This window comes from Microtus ochrogaster, chromosome 15 (assembly GCF_000317375.1).
Source record: "Microtus ochrogaster isolate Prairie Vole_2 chromosome 15, MicOch1.0, whole genome shotgun sequence".
Lineage (NCBI taxonomy): Eukaryota > Metazoa > Chordata > Mammalia > Rodentia > Cricetidae > Microtus > Microtus ochrogaster.
The window spans coordinates 30,513,691-30,519,637 of NC_022017.1; positions in this window are offsets into that span (position 1 = coordinate 30,513,691).

Genomic DNA, 5,947 nt, shown 5'->3' on the forward strand with positions numbered 1-5,947 from the left:
GGTGGTGTCTGCAGGGCTCAGTCTACTCGCGACCTTGGAACATGACCTTATGTAGAACTAGAGACTTTTCAGATTCAGTGAGTTAAGCTGAGACCACCCTGGATTAGGGTGGTCCTGCGCCCAGTAGCTGGCGTTTCCGTGAGAAGAGGAGAGGCACAATCCACCCAGGAGAAGAGAGAGAGGTACAGATCAGAATGACAGCCACAGTCAGGAAAAGCCCCCAGCACTTCAGAGCTGGAAGAGAAGAGCCTTTCCCTAGAGCCCTAGGCAGGAGGGAGGCCCAAGTGCTGCGCCTGACATTTCTGTTCCTACAGCTGAGAGAATGGGTTTCTGTGTTCAGCCTGTGGCAGTGATTTTTGCGGCAGCTGTAAAAACAATGTGTGGCCCAGGTGGTTTCCGGGGTTGACTCGGGTCTCACAACAGCACGGGTTCAAGGTTGAGGACCTTGCAGCGGGAAGCAAGGGTGCAAGAACGGAGGCTCAGACCTTCCCTGCTCCTCACTGTGCCTGCCTCACGTGGGTGGCACTTCCTTCACTGGCCTAAAAGCTCTATTTCCTAAAATTCACTGACTCCTCGCTGGTCCACAGGTGACTAAGAGCAGAGGGAAGATGTGGCCTCTCTGCCTGTGTCTCCTTTCGTCGGGTTGCCTGTTTACCTGTAAGGCCAACATCCTAATTGCCTAGAGTCTCTATAGCCCGTTTCATCCCTTTTCAAGACTGAAGTCACAGGGATAGGAGTTACTGAGCCGCCATTCAACATTCCGATCTAGAATCCCTTAAAAGTGCTTAAAGGCCTCCAGCGGGAGTCCTAACTCTGTAGTCACCTTGGTTCCAGGAGCCACAGAGCATCAAAGGACAGCGCACCATCAGAGAGGGCAAGGCTGCTCCCTGGTGCAGGGGTAATCCCTCCTATGAGCAAGCTTTTCCCCACAGCCATGAGGATTTCTCTGGGCTTCCTGGCAGGGCAGGAGCTGAGACAGTGGTGGGCAGAACCAGACTGCTTAGGAACACCCACCTTTTGTCCCCTGATTCTCTATTTAAACTCAAAATTTATATCAGCAACCCAAAGACAGACTTTGGAGGCCACTGGACCCTTTTGTCTGTCCTTCCCAGCATGGCCACATTGGTTAAGTCGCTTCCCTCTGCCTTTGTCACTATCTCTTGAATTGGGCTTTGGGGGAGTGGCCAAGCCTAGCCTGTTGGGACTGACAGAGTAAAATTTTGAACCTGAAATCCTGGTCACATTGTTAGCCGGGCTGAGCACGGTAGGGACAATAAGACAGGCTTGTTACTGAGATGTGCAGCTCATGCTGACAGGCCACTTTGGCCTTGTGGAAACTTCCAGACTGACTGCAGGGCCATCAGGGGCTCCTACAACTCCCATTCTGTCTCCAGCAGTCCCTTAATCTCTTAGAGCACCTGCCTCCTGTGAAGACCTGCAAGTCCTGCCAGGGGCCAGGCTGGCCGCGTGTGTCACCACTGCCACCTGCTCATATTGTTAACCTATGACAGATGCCCAGAGAGGGGAAGCCATGTGCCCAGGGCTGCAGAGTTTTGTACTTCCCCAGGCTGAGACGACAGGGAGCCTGTAGTCTGAGCTGCTGCCCCACCCCAACAGGCAGCTGGAGGCTCTGCTGGTTGCCATGGTGCTGGGGGAGGAGGAACAGATTCCTAAGCCACATCCAAAAATACACAGCCACCCTCCTTTCTCACACCCTTCCCTGAGAGAATGTCAAAGTACCCTTTTATACACCCCCCACCCCAGCTCAAGGCCACTTCCTCTCTAAACCAGGGAGTCAGGAAGCAGGGGGTTGAAGGTGTGAGTCAGGTGACCTCACTCCAGCTTGGGGGGATGTGGGTCTTGATTTCCTGGGCCCCACTTTGTCCCCCGGCAAGCTCCCTGGACTTTGACAAACTCCAATGACACAGCAGGACCCAGGGAGCAAGTGAGGCAGAATGAATGGAGGCCAAGCTCATCTGGGTTCAAACAGCCTATTCAGAGGTACCTGTTGTCTAAATCTTCAGGGGACCAGGAGCCTAGGTAGCCCAGGGTACAGCCTGGCTGGCACACTAGGATGAAGGACAGATCGTCATCAAGGGCCAATGCTGGGTGTCTGTGCCAGCTCTGTCAGACAGGTGTGGCAGGCAGGCTCTGCTTACTTGGAATCCACTTGACAGATGCCAATCACCTGGGCATTCAGGGACAGAGGCACCGACAGTGCTGAGAGGGTCTAGTGACTGGAGAAGAGTGAGAACAGGACCACAGTCACGCCATTGGGGAGAGGAACCTGCCAACGCTTTCCCAAGCTTTGCACCGGGATGGAGCATCCTGGCAGGCTTCAGCTGTGAAACAGAGCCGGGCTGAGTGTGGGTGGATCATGGTGCTGGCCTCGCCCAACTCTCCATGGGGTGGCTTTTTAATCCAAGAGTGTAGATTCCATTTATAGTTGAAAAGCGAGTGAATACACCCTGGCCACCTTCTGTCCCGCCAGAGCAGTTGCTGCAAAGCTCCAGCCACAAGTCTTCTAACAGCCTTTGGTCACCTCGCGCGTGCGCGGAGTAGGAGGGCACCTGCCACAAGCCAGACGGCCATGGTGGAGCACTGGCTTCCTGACATCGAGGCCATCATTTTCAGAGCAGCTGTGACTACTTGTGGATGAACCTCAAGAGCTAGCGCTCCTTGACAGCTGGTGCTCCCTCTCAGGAGGAGCAGGAAAGAGTGGGGAGGTCATTGGACCCCCACTTGATCTCAGCCACTGGGCCCTGCCTATCCCAGCCATTTGTATGTAATTCTGCCTTGATTGCACATGACCTTGTAGTCCCAGGAAATGCTGGAGTAGTGGTTCTCAGGCTGTGGGTTGCTACCCCTTTGGGATCCAATGACCCTTTCCTAGGGGTCACCTTAGACCATCAGAAAACACAGATATTTACACTGCGATTAATAACAGTTGCAAAATTACAGTTGTGAAGTAGCAATGAAAATAATTTTATGGTTGGGGCTCACCACAACACAAGGAACTGCATTTCAAGGTCACGGCATTAGGAAGACTGAGAACCACCGTGCTAGAGGGTACAGACTGTGGGAGGTTCACTGAAACAGGGAAACCATAAGACTTCTAGTCATGTAACTGCTTTGGGGTCACCCATGCCCCTGTAAGCAACCCCTGTCTCATGCTCTGTAGGTGCAGTGAACTCACTGGTTCCCCAAGATAGACTTTGCTGGAACTCTACTTCTGTTCATCTTTGGTACCCTAGAAAAAAACGAATGTAGATGTTTATGTCTCCCCAGGAAACTCCCACCCTGTGTTAGGCCCTGCTTTGGGTACTATGCAGAATCAGGCCACTACCACCCAAAGTTGCTGTGTAATGAGATGGGTTCAAGGCTTACCCACTAGAGAACAAGGTGGAGAGAAATGTAGTGTGTGTAGGGTGGTAGTTGGGTGGGGAGGAGTTGGGGAGGCCTTCCTGCAACACGGTCTTTGGGTAGGGTCTTGGTGAGAGTGAGTTGGAGTCAGTTGAAAGGAAAATGGCTTGGGGGAGCGAGGAGTCCCTGGTTGCAGGAAAATAGTGAACAACCTTGACGTGGGTGACCCATACTCCAGAAGGAGTTTAAGATAAATGACAAACGAGGTGTTGGGGAGAAAAGAGGTCAGGCTGGAGATGGAGGTGCAGAACCCCAGCTCCTAACTGCCTGGACAGGCTGCAAGGGGCCCGAGATTTTCCTCTAAGCAATGACTTTGGACTAATTTGTTGTTTTGCTAACCCCATAGTTGGGAGGAGAAAGATGACAGACCCAAATCATGGCCAAATTAATTGATTGATTAATTAATTAATCAAGCAATTAATTTAAAAAAGCTTTTTTTAAAAATTTGTGTACACAGGCTGTCTCTCCCTCCCTAAATATGAGATTCAAGAGATCAGCATTGCACATGGGTAAGATAAGGGTTTTTATAGTTCAGGAGTAGGGGGTTTCCAAATGGAGGATTTGGTAGGCAAGTAGGTGGGGCTGCAAAGGCAGAATACACTTTTAACAAGTTAGCCATAACAACCTCCTGGGGGAAAAAGGCATAGTTGCAAGGTGGCTGAAGGGACCTGGCCAGCTAGAGAACGGCTCTGGCAGGCCTTGCCTTTCTCCCATTTCCTCTGCCTTGCTAAAAACTGTTAGATTACATTCCTAAAGCTAGCCCTCAAGCTATATTTGGCCACTTCCTCCTCCTGAGGCTGACTTCCAAGGCACAGCTATCGAAGTATTGAAGTTCAGCAATCAAAAGCCCTGTTTGGCTCACCTAATTAGCATGCCCAATTAAAATGAAATGCCTCATCTTAATGCTGGGTTTCCCCTTATGCCTCTATAAACTGCCATTTTCCTATGTGCTTCCTCTGTCTCCTCTCTTTCCAGAGGCACTGGGACAAATGCCCCTCCCCCTTTCCTTTGTTCCCTTCCCCTGCTCCCTTTTCCCCTGTCTCCTGTCTTCCTCTCTTATTCCCTTCTCTCTGTCCCTCTGGGGCAAGTAAATCTCCTTCCTGCTGGGAACCTGGTCTTGGGGTCCAGAGCAGATATTTTTCCTTTCAGTGGTCATATAACAACAGGTGGTCAGAAGAACCTTTTGAAACAAAGACATGCTTGTCCTTCCTAGAACAGGCAGAACAGAACCATTTGTACTTCAGGTTACAGGTGAAGTTTAGGCCAATCCTTGAGAAACAGATTTAATCATAAGCAGGCACGAATTTATTTTGTCTTTACTATAAGGTGGTGTCTTTTTTTTTAAAGATTTATATATTTATTAAGTATACAATGTACTGCTGGCAAGGAAGACACCAGGTATCATGACAGATGGTTGTGAGCCACCATGTGGTTGCTGGGAATTGAATCTGGGTCCTCTGGAAGAGCAGCCAGTGCTCTTACCCTCTGAGCCATCTCTCCAGCCCCAAGGTGGTGTCTTTCAAGACTAAAATGGAGACAGGTTGGTTTATCAGCTGGAGCCAGGACTTTCGGCTTTGGATTCTGACCCAGTGGGCCTGGGTGGGTCTGGATCTCTAAGGTCTTAAAGTTCCCAGCAGGTTCCAAGGAGCTCCACATGGGCATCTGCTGCCACTGCTGCAGCGAACATAGGAGCGCAGGGAACTGATAGGATCCCACCATAGTCCCCGGGGAGGTGGGGGGAATCAAATTGTCGCTGGTCACCTGCAGTACCTGGCAGAGGAAGGGGCCAGAGACGGGGCAAGCAGGGTTTAGGATTGTGTTAGAGACAAACGAAGTGGAGACCTGCAAGGTCTGGGGTGGCGTTGGGACAGCCCACCAGCTCTGCACCCCAACTGTACCATCAGCACCTCTAGTCATTGAGGCCCCAACTGGCTATCACGCTTCAGAGTGTTCCTGGAAGGGAGTGCTGCAGGGTGGGGTGTCACCTCCCACCTGGATCCCCTTGGCAGGTGTAATGGCTAGCTTTTGCTGTTGTTGTCTGTGTTTGGAAATATATAACCAAGTGTGGTAGTAAATACCTTCAGTCCCACCACTAGGGAGGCAGAGGCAGACAGATCTCTGAGAGTTTGAGGCCAGCTTTGTTGATATAGAGAGCTCTGGGACAGCCAGGTGACATAGTGAGACCCTGTCTCAGAAAAATTAAATAAAATAATAAACAAATAAACAAAATGTTTTAACAGGACCCCAAACCTTGTTAGGCCCCCAGACCTTAGCACAACTGACTCCACGATGGAAGTGCCATGTAGGCTGTAAACCTCAGCACATAGACAGCACCATCTGCCAAAGGTGAAAACAAAAGCCTAATCCATCAAAGTCCATACTTCTGAGAAAGTCTCTAAGTGCACTAACCTTGCTCTTTGGCCTCTGTAGTCCACTTCTGGTTGACTGTTCTTAACTGAAATGTGTCAACCGAGAACATGGTTTTTGTGCTTTAAAGTTCATCCTAAGAAAGGCTCAGTGCTAG